Raw genomic sequence first — 19506 nt, 5'->3', positions numbered from 1 at the left:
AGTCCAAATATATGATATCAACACCCCAGCTTTTGCATTCCTGTTCCAGCCTGCTGCCCAGCCCACCGCCAACCTGTGGTCAGATGACAGTCTGGGAAGGGGGCCTGTGCTGCCTGCAGGCCCTTCCCCCACCATCACTGCTGACCTACAGTCACTTTCCCTGTCCCAGCTGCCTTAGCAGGCCATCCCCCACCTTCACTTTCACCTTTACTTGAAACATACCTTAGTGGCTGACCTAGGTGGCAGCAGCTGCTGCCCCCCCTCAGGAGAAGGGAGGGGTATTCTCTACCACACCACCTTGCACTGCCCTGCACTGGATTACTTCCATAATTGACTATTTGCTTCTGCACTCCTTCACAGCTGCCTCACTGCGTCTGATTCTGTGCCTTGTTTCCTGCCTGCTGCTAAATGCCTGGTTGGAGGCCTGAGGGGCTTCTGGACTGAGCTTCAACAAACAAAGCACCTCCACCACTCCAACCATCTTTTACATCTGCCTCAGCAGCCTCCCCTGTGTGTTTTGCCTTTGTGTGGTATGTCTTGTGGTCTATTCCCCCTACCCTGTTGTTTGTTGTAAACCAGCTCGAGTTTCCCCAGCCCGTGTGTGTGTGTATCACTCCCCCACCTTTCCCAAGCATAGCCTGCCCATTTTTTCTTGTTGGGATCTAGCTCAGTGAGCTTCAACCCCCTTCATCCCCCCTTCCCCCCACAGCCCCAACCTGCCCCTTTTGGGTTCACTAGCTCTGCTGTGATTAATGTTTTTCTTTTTTTGTTTCCCTCTCCCTTATGAGAAGCAATGTCAGGGAAGGACCCTTCTAGGGGCGCAAATGCCCCCACAGAGCTTGCTGCAGTGGGGACAGAATCTAGGCAGACCCCCAAGGGGGCCTATGTCCTTACACCCCACCTTGGGGGCAGAGTCTACTTCTGGAGGTAGACAAAACTGTAATCGACACTGTGGGGGCAAGCAGGACTCTAGCAGGGCTAGGGAGTCTCCCCCAGTGAGGCCCCTCCTGGAGAGTCTCCCAGTGCTCCCCCCGCCACCATCAGGGATCCAGGCAAGAGCAGTGGCAAGGGCTCCTCTTCAGCCTCCTCCACAGCTGGGGGTGGGAAGCAAGGGCCCTGCCCCTCTGGCCTAGACCACCAGTACCTGAGGGGGGCAGGTGCACTACACCAACCAGCACACACAATGCAGTGGAGAAGGGGCTCATGGTGGAGGGAGAATACATCCCGATTGAGGCCCGAGAAGAGCTGGGGACCTGAGTGGTCCTCAGCAATGTCCCACCCTATATCCCCAGCTGAGCTCTGCTTCCCCAGGTCCGAACTCTGGAGAGGGTTATCTTTCCAGTGGTGGCCTTCTTGCTGGTGTACTGAGACCTGGGCCTCCACCATGTACACTCTTTCCAGTTACAGGACATGAGCCAGGAGCATGACTGGAGGCCGAGGGGTGCCTCATGATTCCTTTTCAGCGGGTCCTGGTGAGGGTGTTTTATATGTTGGGGCACCTGCAAGCTCAGCCCAGTCTGGGTGCAACACGGGCAGGTGCTCAGCTCTTTCCTTGGCCCAACTGATCCAGTGCCAAACCCCCACCAGCACTAAGCCCATCCTGCCTGGGCTGAGCTGCACTGAGACCCTGGAACTGATGCCACCTCTTCTATCTGCACAGTCTGGCATGGAGGCCAGGCACTTGCCTAGGATGGAGGTGGGTGGAGCAGGGGAAGCTGTGCCAGGAACTGGGGGCAGGCGCAGTCCCAGCCTGCCTGCTGTCTTGGGCATGAGCCCCAGCATAGGCTTCTAAGGGTTCCTGAATCTTGGATAGACAGTAAGGTGTCCTGCTCCTGCAGGTCTGCATTGCCTGGTCAGCAAACCCACCCCAAGGGAGAGGTGTGGGGAAGCCAATAGGAAAGGCCTTTTCTATGCTGCATTGTCCCCTTCCTCTGCAAGGAGTTGTGGAGGGACCTGTCCCTTGTGCTTTGATAGAAGTCCTAGTGCTTCCTGCCCCCTCTGCTGATTTATTGCACACTGACAGGGACAGCTCCTGCCAAAACCACTTCCTCTCTAGCTCCAGCATCTGTGCCTTGAAGAACAGCACCCATTACATCATCTGTTGGCAGTGCCGAGTGGCAGCACGGGGCCCCACGCATTCAGTTCTAGTCTGTTCAGTCTCATAGGACTGAGGTGCCTTACAGTGCCTACATATGGATTAAGGCACCTTAACTACTTGCGCCTAAATTTGAACTTGCCTTATGCAGGTATTAAATTTAGGTGTGATTAGCCTAAAATCACCATTTTTAAGGTGCATTAAGGGTGCACATATGTAGACATGTGCCCTTAATATACCTTAAAAATGGCTAATGCACTTTAAATATCCATGTGTAGATGCACCCATAGAGACCCAGACCTGGAGTGTGTTCATTCCAGCACCTAGATAGAACTTGTCTGAAGCTCATTTAGGAGTCTGTTGGTACAGGTCTTCCCTGTCTGTTTCATTTCAGGATTAAGGCCTGAATTGGTAATGAACAGTTCATGTATAGATTCAGTTTTTCTTAGATAAAAAAATATCAGTTTTATCTGGCTACTTCTCATACACAGATATCTATAGAGACTGAGAAGTGGTACACTGTCTGGCTCCTTCACAACCTCATTTTGAGTTGAAGTAACAGTTTAAGATTTCCTTATTTTCTTAAACTAATTCACTTTACAATATCTTTATAATCTCTTTTTTATGGCAGATTTTGTCCTTTTGCCTGCCCCAGCAGTAACTTATAGACCAACTGATGGAGTTCTAGATTTTTACATCTTCTTTGGAGACACTCCAGAGCAAGTTGTTCAGGAATATATAAAGGTATGTTCATTGTACATGAAACAGTTGGGGTATTTTTCTTTACAGCTTGCCTTTGGTATATTGTCAATTTGAGATGCACCTTAGTTTTTGTCCCTAATCTGACTCATGTCAGATAGACACACCTCTTGTTTAGTTGGAGCTTTTTACTGATGTTGCCCAGCCCATTGGATTGAGGATGGGTTGAAGTTTGAGTACTGCTGGAACTCCAGTACCTAATACAGTGAAGGTACAGTAGCCTGGGGCTGATGAGCAGCTAATCCAGTCAGTCTGTGTACATTGTGCATTGCTTTTTAGTGTAGTTGGCTTTCCCTTGAGCTAAATTGTCCCCAGTGGAATAACTAAAACATACCAATCTGAGTCAACTATTGAAGTGAAGACAAGTCCTGATATGCAGCAGGGTTATATTGTTGATTTGTTGTGGTTATGCTAGAAAAATAGCAGTAGCAGTCATTTCACATTTGTTCTGCATGTAGTCCAATAAAATTTTTCAGTGGATGCTTAAAGGAAGCATGCATCAATTTATAGACAGTGTTGCCCTTTGTTTGCCTGCATTTTCTCCCATACAATAGAGATCCTATTAGCAATGACAAATCTCCAGTGCTCCTCTCAACCTCTAGTTATGCTAATATGCTAATGTGATTTTTTTGGTTCAGGAACATTTTGGCTATTATTATATTAAATTTCTGCTTACTCAGTTTATCAACATTTTTTTTTAAATGGGGAAAAAAAGATGTAATACAATCCCTGTTTAAAACTTATAGTCTCAATGTGGCTATAGAGCCCAGGTCTGGGACTTTGGAAACTCGGCTTTTTTCCTGATTCTGTTAGTAGTCTATTTGTGATCTTGGACAAGGCATTTCAAAGTTTGCCATAGTTTTACCTCTAAGAAGTGGAGTAATCACAGCAAATATTTTTGCAAAGGGCTTGAGATCTACTGATGGAAAAACATTATGTAGAACCTAGGTATTATTTTATTTTTTTTAAAACTGAAAGAAATCCTACTGATTTAACTTTACTTACATAAAAAAAACTCCTAGAATCTTGACTTATCATATTCAACAGTGCTTTTGTGGACTTTTGACACTCTTCTCTATGGAGAAATTCCTACTATGTAGTTTGTATTTAGGACTTAAGGTCTGATGTCCCTACCTAGTAAATCACCATTTTTTAAAAGTTGTTGTTGTTTGTATTCATTTGTGGATTCATGTATGACATTTGGATTCAAATATGACATGTAAAAATTACACCTACGCATCCTTTTTCACCTATATTTGTTTCTTAACTTTCAGGTAATAAGACTGCTTTTCATCCCTTTGTACTGGACTCTTAGATTCCAGATTAGTTGTTGTGGTTATATATTTCGTGATGAAGTAAAAGCAGTGGTACAAAGTGTGGCAGGACACTGTTGGTGCCTGCCACTCTAAGGGCTGAGCCAAGCAGCCAGCAAGTGCTTAATTGCGGTAGCCATTTTAGATCCATGGCTGCCTGTTCAAACAGGGCAGTTCACTGTTGGCAGGCCAGGCAGTAACATTGCTTGGCTGTATACAACAACCTGGAGGTAAGGGCTCGAGCCATAGGGGGTTGTTTAGAGGCTCCTGGTCCTGGGCATGACCCCACCCTGCCAGGAGTGGATGGCCTGGTGGGTCTGTCAGTGGTGTGGGAACCCCCAGGAAATGCCAGGCCAGTTACCACCCCAGTGAAAGGCAAGTAGGGGCACCTAAACCCAAGCCCTCACCTTCGGGTGAGCCATATACCCTCAGAGCGGGGTAGGCCAAGTAAGCTTCTAGAGGCACCTGAGCCTGCTGGGGGAGTGACCCCACAGGGCCAAGCATGCTTCCAGGAGGACCTGAGCTAGGAATGGAGGATCCCAATCCCTAAGTGAAGCCAGGGGGCAAAAACCCAACTGAGGCATTTGACTGGTCAATGCTGGGGCTAGAACCAGAAGGGTCAAAAGGGCTCGGGCCAATGCGAGGGACACCCATGATGAGTGAATAAGTTCAGGGTCCTGACTGGCCTGAGACAGGGCCAGGGCTTACGGAAGCTGAAGGTCCCATGATTGGGGGCCCACATCTAATGGACAAAGGGGACAGTTGAGCCAATTGCCTTAGATGCCATCTGCAAAGCTTGGGTTGCGGTATAGAGGTGGAACGGAGCCATGGATAGCACCCCACCATGTTGGGGGGTACAGTAGGCAGCCTCCCACCTTAATGAACAATGTAATTAACCACAAGGCATGGCAGGGGAGACAGGTGGGCAATGTGCCCAGAAGTATGTGGGGAAACAAGCCGATGGCTAGGCAGGGATCCCCCACTTTGCCACACAAAGAAACTGAGCAATTGGGATACCTTATGTAAGTAAAGGATTCCAAGGTAGGGTAAAGCTGGCCACGAATATACTGTTATTTAGGCCCATAACTTACTCATCCTCAGCTAGTTCTTTGCAAGTTACTTCTGGTCAAATACTTTATGTAGACTTCTGGGGCATTTAGATGTGGGAGTCTGGTCCGATGTACAGCACATCGGAGCAGACTCAATTATTCAACGCTGTTCGAGCAGGTAAATAGACATGCACTGGCAGCCTCAAACATCACATGCATCAGCAGTGCAGTGCACAGCAGCACTGACAAAATGGCAGCAGCATGCTTTGAAATAAAACACATTCAATGTGCTTCACCATTGCCATTTTCTCAGCACTGACATGTGCTGTGCCACTGCTACACCTGCTCCTGATGCAGTGTTGGGTGCTTTTAATTAGTGCGGCTCACTAATTAAAAGTACCTGGCACTGCATTGGGAGTATGTATAAAAATGCCCCTGATGTCCAAATACTTTAAAGACCTACTAGATTGATAGTCAAAATGTGGGAGATGGCAGCTACAATTTTTTTGTTTTAGAGTAGTTCTTAGACGCTCCAATCAAGATCTATGCCTCTTGTAACTATTCAAATGACTAGAGGAAAGATTCTACCTGGAAACATTCACACTCTGAATAAACCAGAAGGAAAAAAGGAAGTGTCTTATCCCATTTCACACATGAGAAAATGAGAGACAAAGGCCTGCATCCAAGGACAAATTGCTCATTCTGAAATGACTCAGTTGCCTAGAGCAATAGGTTACAGAGTCATGCCCCATCTCTCTTTGGCTCAATTAGTCTTGAATTCTTTTCTGTGCAGTGGTACAGTTTCAACAGAAGGGGTGGTGGAGCAGTAATGCCAAAATCTCCCAGCCACAAGATAGTATTTAGAATGTTCTTAGGAGGTAAGAGCTATGGTTTTGACCCCCCCTTAGAGCTATCTAGACTTGGGTGACCCTTTGATCTGTTGTATTGTTTTAAGATTTTCTATAAATCAAATCCAGGTTGTCTCAACTGAATTCACTGGAGTTACAGCTGCATAAAATGTAGGAAGGATTTGTTCTCTTGAGGTTAAAGACCTAAAATGAGTACAGGTGTTAAATTACATCACAGCTGGAAGAAAATTATTTAATATGGGAATAATTATGTCTGCTAAAAGTAAGTTTCTTCACATAGTCTAAATGTACCTTGCACACTTAATTAAAATGGTGAGTTTTCCATCTCCTATAATTAATATAAAAATATGAGCGATTATTTATACTTCTTGAGAACTACTCTTCTTCATCTACTCAGCATAAATTAATGGGGAAATGTAAATACATCTGTACAGTAGGTTAGCATGCTAATTAAAGTAAAGGATGATGAAGTATAGAGCTTATATTTTAAGCGCTATGTGAATCAAAGGATGTACATACAAAAATATTTGTGTTTGTCCATAGTTCCAAGGACATATAGGGATCCAACTTATTACCATATCACAGTGGTTCTAACTTAGTTCTGTACATAGACTGCAGAGATCTGACTAGCCAAGGCTAGCCCACCCACCTGGTGCAGATATGAAGATGGGATTTGAGAAAGACAACTAACGTTCTCCCGTCCTAACAGTCTTTTAGCAACAGGCAGCACCATCCTGACATACAGGGCTGTACCATATGTACCACTTTAATGCAAAACTGGAAAATTGCCCTAACACAGCACTGTGTTTAAGTTCACTGGCATCAGTCTTGGAAATACTTATTCGTAAGTAGTGTTTGCAGTATCATGACCCTGAGAACAGGTGGAAGAGGGAATAATTGGAGATTGAGGTAATTGCTATATATAATCTAAAAGTAGTTATCATATGAAGGAACATAAAAAACATAATGTATACCTATTTGTTTCTCATTTACTTAGATGTAAATCAAGAGTAACTCTTCTAGACTCAATGGGCACATCTACAAATGCAAGCATGTGCACTTGCAGCAGCTCAAATAGAAGCAGTGCAAATGTGAGTAGGGGATTTTTGCCTAAGCATAAATAGGGGCAAAATAACCCTGCCTGGCTCCTCACAGATCTGCAGTCAGGGGGAGCTACAGCCAGCACCTGTGCTATCCCCAGCCATATAAAAAGCTGCCCTGTTTTGGGCCCATCAGTACAAAAACTTGCCCTGTCTAGTAGCTCAGGGCTACTTGGTCTCAGGAGCTTCTTGGGCCCTGCCAATTGTTACCTGGGGACACTACCCCTTGTGCCAGCTGGACTGCTGACGCAGCCCTGAGAGTTCCCTGCACCCTCTACCCACTGCAGGGGGCTGGCAGTGGGGGCTGCTGCCTGGCTGTGACCTGCTGCGCACCTGCCAGACCTGGATGGGGACTGCACAGCCGGTAGAGTCATCTGCCCCTCTGGGCCAGCTGCCAGTGAGCTGTGGTTGCAGAGTTGGCCTCTGTGTGGCACTACTGCCATGTGTGCCCCCTGCCTGGCCATCTGGGCAGCTATCTCCCAGAAGATGTTTTGGGTGTAGTGGCCTGCTTTGAATTGTCAAAGCATGTCCTTCTGGCCATGGTTGGCCAGGAAGTCAGCCACAGCCAGCTGGGTCCCACGTGCCAGCTCTAAGTAGGCAGGGTCTTCCCACTGGCCTCCCTAGCATGAATTCTGGTGTTCCCTATTGGAAAACTGAAAAATGCCTGATAAAAAAAAAAAATCCCAAAATCACTCTGTAAGATACCCCAAAAGCCATGTTCTTCCACAATTAAAACAAAAGACCGCTAGGGAGAGTGAGACAGAGAGCCAGTAATCAGTTGGACAATGTTTTATTGATGTATCTACAGCGTTAAAGCAATTTGGAAGACTACCAGTGTTTCTATCATCATAATAAAGCGAATTTTAAATACATGTTTCATGAATTCATGACTACATGAATATGTTTTGCTGCCACCCACAGGGGCTGTGCCCCACCCCCAACAGGGTCTATGCCCCCCCACCAGGGTTACAGTCCCCCCTACAGGGGCTACAGACCTCCCTGCAGGGCCCACATGTCCCACCCCAGCCCCCCAATTTCTGCCCTGCCTGGCACCATCCCCCGCTGGCTCCTGCAGCCCACCAATGACTGCCACACCCAGCCCCACCCCCCTGCTCCCCCAGACCTCCCTATGGCTGTCCCACCCAGCCCCCATTTGCATCCCCAGCCCCCGATGACTGCCCCCCCAAGCTTCTGGCACTTAAGAAAGAAAAGCCTGTACTCATCCAGCAGGGGCTGTGGGGCCTGTGGGTCCTCCTGGAAGAGCCCCCCTAGGCAGCACAGGGCAGCAGCGGGGTAGCAGGGCCCAGACTAGAGCTGCTGGGGCTGTCACCCTGCCCCATGCTGTGTGTGTGGGGGGGCAGTGATCCAGATGGCAGCTGTACTGCCAGTAAGTGCTGAGGGTTTTTTTTCCACTGGATGCTGGGGTGGGGGGGCTCAGGAGGATGGGGCCAGAAAGGGAAGGGATGGGGGGGCTCATGGGGCTGGGCAGAGCATGGATCAGGGGGAGCTGGGGGGGCTGGGGCTGGGGCTGGACAGGGCAGGGATTGGGGGGGGCTGGGGGAGTAGGTGGGACCTGCAGCACCAGGGTGAGGGCTAACCAGAGAGACACTCTGGCAGGCAGAGCATCTCTATGGAGGACCCAGCCTCCGGTTGCCTCAGGAGACTATGCACTGCCCCACTTTTTTTCTGTGCTGGTTTTTTTGACCCCTGGATATCCAGGGGTCTAATTTTGCCCCCATGCTGCAAATTTGCAGTCCAGGAAACATTTTCTCATTCCTGCATGTGCTTCTTGCAGCATCTCACAGGGGTTTGAGATGCTGCAAGAGGCACGTGTTGGTTTGTCTTGATGTGCCCAATGAAATGTCAGTAGCCTAAAACCAGAGTATGGGTACATTTAGGCCTGTTGGCCTCAATTCTTTAATCATTCTGGTGAATTGAAGGATCTGAAAATCTATTACACCAGTGTAACTGAGCTTAAAAGTCCCCATGGGCAAATGCTTCTTTTATTTTACAGCCACACAAGGCAAATAGGAGAGCAGAGAGAGCTGTCTCTGTGTTGTGCAGCAGCAGAACAGGATTTAGGGTAATGTTCCAAAAGTGTCTAATGAATTACTTAGATGCCTAAGTCCCATAGATTTGGTAATGAAATATAGGTAGTTCAGTTACAGGGGGACTTCTGAAAAACCTTATCTTAAATTAGCAAATGAGTGAACCCTAGAGAAGGGATCAGTCAGTGTATCCCAGACTAAGAACTCATTCTTTCAGCTAGGGTAGGGATAGAAATTACACATAAACCAATATAAGTGATCAATAAAAGATCTGTGACACAACAGAAGTTCAGTGCACATCAGCAGTTTTCAAAATGGCTGAAAAAAGTTTAAGATGAACCTGGATGGATGTGGTATCAGACTTAAATCAGGCTATTGAATTTCTGTCCCAGAACCCCTCCAAATTCAAGTTAACTCTCATCCCCCAGGATGCTTTGCACCTGCCCTGCAAACCCCCACTCACCAGGTGGGTGGGCTAGCGTTGGGTCAAGCTGTCTGCCCCAGCTAGCAGGAAGACATGCTCTAGTGCCTCCTGGCTTCTGTGTTGGGCCACTGCAGACATATGGCTGCATTTCCAGAGTCAAAAGTGAATGTCTGATCACTTGTATATTGGTTAAATCTACTCAGGTTAGACTAATCTGCAAAGTTTAAATTGATTTACCCTTAGGCTTTTGGGGCATCCATACTTAGCACTACTGACTGAGAATAGTCAGCCACCTGAATCATGTGCTATGATGCACCCTGAACCCACATTTAATGCAGCTCATTTCTAACACAGCACTACACTATAACACCATTTTCTATCACTGAACAAACCTGTGTGCTACCTCACACTCTTAAGATGACCCTAATATTTGTTATAAATAAATTAGTTGATCCTCCATATTCTTTACAGATGCCTCTTCTTACTTCAGATTAGTCTTGTGGAGAAAGTTTTTAAAAGGCACAGCGTTGCACTTAGACATTGAACAATCATGAGCTTTCAAAGGTAGTTAGGTGAATAGTTGCCAGTTGTGCCTTTTTTGAGTTTCTACTTCTCCATCCATAAAGCTTGTAGCTTATGTGTGCTTTACATTACAGTCATTGCAATTTCTCACCATGAATAAAAATTATCCCAACAGCATTTTTATAACATTCTTGTGTGAAATGATAGAAAGCAAATTTGCTCCAGAGTAAGCATGAAGCATATGAACACTATATCAGAGTGCTCCCAGCCCCAGGATATTATTTCTAATATTTAAAATGAACTGCCTTGTCTTTCAGGATGTTCAATACAAAGATATTGACTATACGGAAAAGAAGAAAGACTTTACTTACGATAAAGTGAAATTTAAAGATCTCCCCAACTTTGTTGTTGATCTACATAACCATGGACAAAAATACATTATCACAGTGGTAATGCTGTAAACATTTCTTTTTCCCTCTGAAATGACTGTATTATCATCATGTAATAATTGTTTGTATATATCATAAAAACATTTGTATGTACTTGATAAGCATTTGCCTTACCTCTACAATGCTTCAGAAAATGGAAGATCTTGACATGTTTTCTGTTGAACTTATTTTCTCTGGACCCTGCCATTAGCTTAAACCCACTCATTAATGGTACCTATGATGCTTATCAAAGAGGGCATAGAAAGAAAATCTGGGTAAATGAATCAGATGGAGTAACAGAACTCATTGGAGAGGTAATCAGCTATTTACAAAGTTAAAACTCCTCATGTTATCACTAATTGTTGCCTCAGCAGTTAAGGTTGGGTTAGTACCTTTGTTTAAAAGCTGTTTTCCAGGTTTCTTCATGTGTCAGAATTAGCTATTTGTGACAACTTTAATTTACAAAGCCTTAATCATCAATATTTGAGATATCTTAGTTTCAACTGATTTATCTTTTTATTTATTTTTTTCTTAAACTGTTAAATATTAAGGAAGGGAAACTAGGAGAAAACTACAGGATTGAAATGACATTTTGGCAGCCAGCTCTTATTGATTTTTTCAATGGCAAGTGGCTACCTAATTCCCATTTTAGGTCTTTGAAAGTCAGTCCCTAATGTTCACAAATTAAGTTGCTTATTTGTATAATTAAAAATGAACTAAAATCAAAGCTAGAAAATAATTACTGAAGTCACACTCCTTCTGACTATAAGCTGTTCTTAAAATGCAATCTATACATGCATTTGTATATAATCCCATCTAGAAACTGTATCCATTCCAGCATGCTTGATGGTCCATAAATACTGGTAAGACACAGTCCCTTGTCCAGAAAAAAAAACCTAATTATTGAGGACCCAGTCTTTCAAATGCTTATTCCTGGGTGTAATTAAAAGCCTGTTGAAGTAAATGTTGTTTCCATTAATTTCAAAGGATTTATAGAATCCAACGTGAACAAATACACAAGGATAGTTAATTATATAATTTGTGGAAAGTAACTATTGTTTAAACCCCAACCCAAAATGTTGGTTTAAATGGCAAGCTGGATGAGATTTAAATAGGTTGCAGGTTACAGGGAACCTTGTTACACTGTGAGCTGCGGGGACCTGGAGGACCTAAAGGTAAGAATCTCTCCCTTCACCCTACCCCCCCCCCTCAATTCTGAACTTCCCTTCTGCCTCTTGGGGTTCCCAGGGGAGCAGGTAGGAAAGGATTAGCCTGTCTGCCACCACTGTCATGGAGCTATTGCTCTTTGCTGGACTGACCTCAGCCCAGAAAGCAGTGGTGGTGGCAGTGGCCCAGCAGGCAGGTTAACCTTTCCCTACCTGCTTTCCTGGGACAGACAGCAAGGGTAACTAGAAGTGAGCAGTGGGGAGGGGGTGGAGAGAGACAGCAAGTGGGGAATTAGGGTGCTGAGGAGGGTGGGGGGAAAGTGGAGGCCAGTGGGGGAGGAGGGTGGCTGGGGTATTTACACAAAGGTGTAGCCTAGAATGGCTACACATTGGTTTAACATGAGCTGGGTAACATGGATCCAAGATAAACCTATGCTAGAGTAAAGTAAGTTTTACCCGCCTAAGGAATGCTTAAAACAAGTTTGAGATGTTAATGTGTGGACAATCCAGGGGTTAAGAGCTCCAGGACTCACCTAAAATTAATGTGTAACAAGGCCCAGTGATAGAATATCCTCATGCCCTGCTATAGTCTCAGTGTGCTATTGGACTTTTACCAGCCCTAAATGGAGACCTAATGATTCTTTCAGCATGGAAACTTAAAACTCTCTATTTAAAACTCAAAAGTATGCATTTACATGAACATTTTAAGCCAAGCACCAGACCGTCTTCAGATATAGAAATATTAGAAGGACTAGCATTAGGGTAATAGGAGCATTCCCAAGCTAGGATAATTGTTCCCAGGGCACCATTCGTAGATTCATAGATGTTAGGGTCAGAAGGGACCTCAATAGATCATCTAGTCCAATCCCCTGCATAGGCAGGAAAGCGTGCTGGGTCCAGATGACCCCAGCCAGATGCCCATCCAACCTCCTCTTGAAGACCCCCAGGGTAGGGGAGAGCACCACCTCCCTTGGGGGCCCATTCCAGACCTTGGCCACTCGAACTGTGAAGAAGTTCCTCTTAATGTCCAGTCTAAATCTGCTCTCTGCTAGGTTATGGCCATTATTTCTTGTAACCCCCAGGGGTGCCTTGGTAAGTAGAGCCTCACCAATTCCCTTCTGCCCCCCCATGATGAATTTATAGGCAGCCACAAGGTCACCTCTCAACCTTCTCTTGTGGAGGCTGAAGAGGTCCAGGCGCCCTAGTCTCTCCTCATAGGGCTTGGCCTGCAAGCCCTTAACCATATGAGTGGCCCTTCTCTGGACCCTCTCCAGGTTATCTACATCCCACTTCAAGTGTGGTGCCCAAAACTGGATGCGCAGTACTCCAACTGCAGTCTGACCAGCGCCCGATAGAAGGGAAGCATCACCTCCTTGGTTCTGTTTGTCATGCATCTGCTGATGCATGATAAAGTGCAGTTAACCTTGCTGATGACTTTGTCACACTGACGACTCATGTTCATCTTGGAGGCCACTAGGACTCCAAGATTCCTTTCCACTTCCATGTTGCCAAGCAAGTCATTTCCTAGGCAGTAGGTGTGCTGGACGTTTTTCCTCCCTAGGTGCAGCATTTTGCATTTCTCCTTGTTAAATCGCATTCTATTGTTTTCTGCCCATTTGTCCAACCTGTCCAGTCTGCCTGTAGTTGTTCCCTGCCCTTCGGCGTGTCAACTTCTCCCCATAGTGTCATCCACAAACTTGGACAGAGTACACTTCACTCTCTCGTCCAAGTCACTGATGAAGACATTGAAGAGTATCAGTCCAAGGACCGAGCCCTGCGGAACCCCACTGCCCACATCCTTCCAGGTCGATACCAACCTGTCCACCACCACTTTCTGGGTACGACCCTCTAGCCAATTTGCCACCCACCAGACTGTGTAATCATCCAAGTCACAGCCTCTTAATTTGTTCACCAGTATGGGGTGGGATACCATATTGAAGGCCTTCCTGAAGTCTAAGTAAATGATATCTACCCCTACTCCTATGTCCAGGTGTTTTGTAACCTGATCATTAAAAAAGACTAGATTAGTCGGGCATGATCTACCTGCTACGAACCCGTGCTGGTTTAGCGTGATGTAAAGCAAGTCCCTGAGACTGTCTACAAACTATGGCTACAGTGCAAGGACATGCACCTGAATAAAACTGCTTGTGTCACCCTCCCTACCTCATTTCATGTTTTAAGTCATGGGTAAACAACTAAATCTGCCTTATATCAGGCACTTCATGATGTTTTTAATAGTCTAAATAAATAATAACATAATAAACTATGAAAGTTGTTATTCTCTATCACAAAAAGTATGTGCATTTTAAATTGTCTACATAACTATTTATTTGATAGATGGGCTATTACAGTCTATCATGTCAATAACCTGGATTTTAAAAACTTCCTAAATAGGTATTTATATCATAGAACCTAGTAATTCTGAGGGCTGTTTGAAGCAGTTGGCCCAGTGACTTGCATTTAAAATGCAAAACTATGCATTTACATGAACCCATAACAGCTAAGACTTGACAACTCCCATACATTTCAAGGAAACATTTTCATTACTTTTTCATTACTCTGATGAAAAGACAAAGATCACTGAGAAATGAAAGGAAATTAAAACATGTCCCCTTCCCCTACCTGATTAAATTGTAAATGTTACTAATATTGCAGTACAACCTATGACAGACATAATAGGGAGAAAAATAAAGGTCTGTGTGTTGGATTGAATATTTTGGTAAGGTGTTTTGTTTTTTTTTCCTGCTGCCTCCCCCTCTCCTTGATTTTGTTCCAAACCTTGCTAATACAATCATTAAATTCTTCATTAAGATAGAATTTTATTTTATATAAACTTAGTCATGCATATAAAAATCCTTAGGAGGAAAAATGACGTGCTGAAGTGTGTTTCTTCTAAATTGTTACACAACAATTCTGGCAGGCCCCAAGACTTCAGGGAAAAGGCCAGATTTACAAAGATATTTAGTTACCAAAAGATGCATATCTGCATATCTAAATCACATTTTAATCAAGAAGAATCAGATGCCTAACCTGGGTAGGTACTTTTGTAAATCCCAGTATTTGCTTATCTGCACTTAAACACCTTTGTAATTCCATTCCTGGACCTTTAGGGATCTAATTCTTTGTACAACACATCCTTTAAAGCTGCGGTGGGCAATTGTTTTGCCTGGAGGACCACTTAATGAGTTTTGGTGAGATGTTAAGGGCCATATACACACAGTCTTTTAAAAGATATTGTTTTAACTAATTATAGATAAAAAACAAATAATACACTACCCAATCAATTGGTGGGTGCCCACTTACGGGCCATAATTTGCCCACCCCTGCTTTAAAGTCAATGACAGTTATATATACACAGTAAGGGTCAAAATATTTCATAGTAAGAAAAAACCTTTTGCTCAGCTTTCCTGTATAATTTTCATAAAGAAGATGGTGTTCTTAGATGCCTCCACTGTCTCCTCACAACTGCATTTTAGGAAGCTATTCACAATAATGAGCACAAGGCAGCTTTCATGTTTTCACATTATTAGTACACTTCAGTGAAAGTGGACTTCCAGGCAAATGAGGCTGAAAACCTGTTGTTCATTCCAGTTCTTTTACCTGATCTAGCTTGTATTACTGCTTGGAAAGTGGGGGAGGGAGGGTGGAAAAATAATACAAACAACTAATCACTGAATTAAGGGTCTGAAATAGGAATGAGGATCATAGAATAATTTCCCAAACCATATATGGAGAACAAAATATATCATTATGATTGTTTTTTGCTAATACTGTTCCAAGATTAGAGTCAGACATGTCACATACTGAAAGAATTATTAGAAACTACTGGGCATAGTTAAATCATTTTTATTGTAACCAGCCAGTTTCTGTTTCCTTTCTTGCACTTAGATTTGGCCGGGTTTGACTGTGTTCCTGGATTTCACCAATCCAGATTGTGTCATTTGGTGGGCTGAAGAATGCGAGATATTTCATGATCAAATGCAGTGTGATGGGATTTGGATCATAAATTATTCATAACTTTATATTTCGGGGAAATGAAACCCGTTGGAAGCTTGACAATGGCATGTTTCTTTTTTCATTTCCCAATACACTGTAAGGGCTTTATTAAATACTTGAATCAAAATACAGCTTAGTATTAGTACTAATGTACTAACCTTGTAGCTGCAAAACCAGAGACATTTAGTGAAATCTATCTGTCACTGAAGCCAATGGGAGTTTTGCTATTCACTTTGATAGGAGAAGTGAGTTTAGTGTTTGTTTTTTATGAGTATTGCAATGGCGCATCTCCAGTAACTTGACTTCCCAAACTGATAAGTGTGAGTTAAATGTTAAATGTAGTTATTTTTTTACAAAAGGAGTGAAGGAGGAAAGTATGAGAGGAAAGAAAAAAAATCTTATTTATACATGGTCCAAGATGATCATTACAACTTCTTGACCTGCGTACTGTTCTTTTTGATAGTGAATAATCAGCAGTATAATACTTCTAAAATAATTTGTAGACAAGTGAAAAGCAAGTTTTAACTAAAAAGTCACGTTTTATATACATTCAGCTGAGATATAAACAGACAAAAGTCTGCTAAACTAAAATGGACCGTTTCTTCTAGTTCCAATAGACTATGGATCAGTCTCATAAAAATCAGGTATTCATTGACCTCACTCAGCAAAGCCCTTCAACAGATACTTAATTCAAAGTACATGGGTAGTCCAGCTTAAATGGATAACTGGAACATAGGCCCCATCCTCCAAATATTGGCGTTAGCAATACAATAACACCAGTGCTAGGCAGGGCACTTCAAGTCAAATTCTTTTATCCATATTTGCTGCCTTCATTCATAGGGATTATAAAAATGTAACAGTCAATTTAAGGGGCACTTCTCTTCTGAGTGCCCTACATCAGACTCTGCCTGAATGCTTGAGAGAGATTGTCCCCACAGGGACACCATATTTGTAGTTTGTTATTATCCCCAGTAAAGGAATGCTAGATTCAAAAAACAGGTAGGGAACCCAGAAAAATTCCAGCCCAGGGATTGGCTGGGTGACTTCCCTTAAAACTGGAGTATATCCATGCCTCTGGAGTGGAGAGAGAGAGGCACGCTGCATGAAAAGGGCTGGCAAGAGTCTGCAACATGGTCCCACCCCATGGTTGCCCGTTGGACCCTTTGTGGGTGGGCCAGAGGCCAGTGGAGTATGTAAAGGGCCAAGCAAAAGAGAGCAGACCCCTAGGATAAGCACAAGGAGTTTGCCAGTGAGCTTAAGGTGGGAACATAGCCCCGGGAAGCCCTTAGAGAGCAAGAAGATGATTCTCTGCTGAGCTTGGAGACTTGGGGGGGTCAATAAGGGTGTGATAGACCTCCAAGTGAGTGGTCAGGGAGAGGGCTGTGGTGGGACTGGGTCAGCTGGGCAAAAAGAGATACCAGCTAGGGAAAGGTCCCAGGATACTGGTGTAGGCTAAGACCCAGCGAAACATGACCTGATGGAAAGCCTGTGTGCCTAAGTGTCTAAAGGGGGAAGTGAGACCAGAGGTTCTGCCTGGTTTGCACAGGCCATTTGTTCTCCCTCTGTCGCACCACTGTGTAATAGCTCTGTGGGTTTGGAGAGTCCATGCACAGGCAGAGAAGAATGCACGGAGATGCATGGGGAAGAATTTGTGTTTTGCCAGGGTCTGGAGTGGAAATAGCCTCTGCAGACTGCTAGATGCCTGGACCTGCATGGGCTAGCCTGTGGCAGCTGAAGCCTCCAAGTGTGTGATGAGAGGAGTGGGGGACTGGCCCTCCCTCAATCTGTTGGCCCGTAGTCAGAGTGGCTGGCTATTAGTTATATATAATTAATGAGAGGATTAATACAATGAGTATTTAACATATTGCATAAGTTATTGGTTTTGTATTTATCTCAACCATCTCTTAGGTGTAAATAGTTATCAACTGTTATTTTTTGTATAAGCCCATCCTTGTTTATTGTAAGTAGATTATTGCATACTTGCTGTAGATTATTGCATACTTGCTGTAGATTCTTGCTGTAGAAACAGCACCCCCCCCAGTGCAGTTGGGGAACAAATATAGGGCTCTGGCTGCACTGGAGGAGTGTATGGTGGGGAGAAAGTGCACTGGAGGAGCCTGGCACCATCACTGAGTGAGCTGAGGGCCAGCCAGGTAAGCAGAAGAAGAGATGCCATGTCATCATTGTGGGTGACTCCCTGCTGAGAGGAACAGAGGGACCCATCTGCTGTCCAGATCCCACATCACACGAGGTCTGCTGCCTGCCCAGAACCAGGATCAGGATCACAGTGAGAATTCCTGACCTCATCCAGCCTTCCGACAACTCTCCCAGGGTCCTCATTCACATGGGAACGAATGTTGTGGCCAGGAGTAGTTCAGACCACATCGTAAGTGACTACAGGGCTTTGGGAATCAGGCTTAGGAAGACAGGGGTGCAGGTGGTCTTCTTATCAGTTCTCCCAGTCGGTGGTCACAGTAGACATTGTGTTACCTGTGCCAAAGAAGTTGACCCATTCCTGGTGTGGGTTTTGGCTTCCTGGACCACGATCCATGCTTCTGTGCAAGGGACCTCCTGGGACAGGATGGGCTTCATCTCTCCCCAAAAGTTAAGGGTCTCTTTAATTGCAGGTTGGCTGACCTACAACTGACTTTAAAGTAAGTACAACAGGGGATGGGGAGGCAGGAGATGTAGAGAGTCTAGAACCTACAAACTGTGAGACGTGCAGCAGTACACCCCACGTAAGTACTAAGGGGCCCTTTGGGTATCAGAATGGGGAGGGCACCAAAGGCACCATAGGAGGGCTCAGGTGCCTGTAGGCTAATGCTAGGAGCATGGGGAACAAGCAGAAAGAACTCACACTTCTGCTTGCAGGTAATAACTTCAATTTAGTGGGGTTTACAGAAACCTGGTGGGACCCTACCCATGATTGGGTGATATACATTGAGGGCTACTGGTTGTTCAGAAGGGACCCCACAATTTAGTATCATTTGCAAACTTGGACAGAGTACACTTCACACCCACATCCAAGTCACTGATGAAGATATTGAAAAGTACAGGTCCAAGGACTGAACCCTTCAGGACCCCACTACCCACATCCTTCCAGGTCAATACCGACCCATCTATTACCACTCTCTGGGTGTGACTGCTAAGTCAATTTGCCACCCACTAGACTGTGTAAACATCTATGTCACCGCCTCTTAATTTATTTAGGAGAATGGGCTGAGATACTGTATCAAAGTAGGGACCAGTTCAGCCACCTCCCTGCTGGGCCCCCCTCGGGCCCCGCGAGAAACACGCCTGGGCCAGGGGTTAGCGAGGAGTTAGTTAGGGTACTTCTGGAGAGGCTGGACGTGTTCAAGTCCGCTGGTCCGGACGATCTTCACCCTAGGGTTCTACAGGAACTGGCCGAGGTCATTGCGGGACCCCTGGCGCGGCTCTATGAGCACTCGTGGTGCTCTGGCGAGGTGCCAGAGGACTGGAAGAGGGCCAATGTGGTCCCTATCTTCAAAAAGGGAAAAAAAGAGGACCCGGGAAATTACAGGCCAGTTAGTCTTACCTCAATCCCGGGTAAGCTCTTTGAAAAAATTATCCTGGCACACATCCAGGAGGGCCTTGCGGGGGAATGTATGCTCAGGGGCAACCAACATGGGTTCATCAGTGGCAGGTCTTGTCAGACCAACCTGGTGGCCTTTTACGATCAGGTCACCAAATCATTAGACGCAGGGGTTGCTGTGGAT

At 45.0% G+C, this 19506-nt stretch overlaps 1 pseudogene; it reads left to right on the top strand.

Moving 5' to 3' along the window:
- The window catches only part of LOC149863060 (sucrase-isomaltase, intestinal-like), a 134652-nt pseudogene that overhangs the window by 46673 nt on the left and 68473 nt on the right, over nt 1–19506 (top strand).

Source organism: Crocodylus siamensis, chromosome 6 (assembly GCF_052110815.1).
Source record: "Crocodylus siamensis isolate JL-2025a chromosome 6, ASM5211081v1, whole genome shotgun sequence".
Lineage (NCBI taxonomy): Eukaryota > Metazoa > Chordata > Crocodylia > Crocodylidae > Crocodylus > Crocodylus siamensis.
The sequence above is the reverse complement of the archived record's forward strand: the minus strand, read 5'-3'. Positions and strand labels throughout refer to the sequence as shown.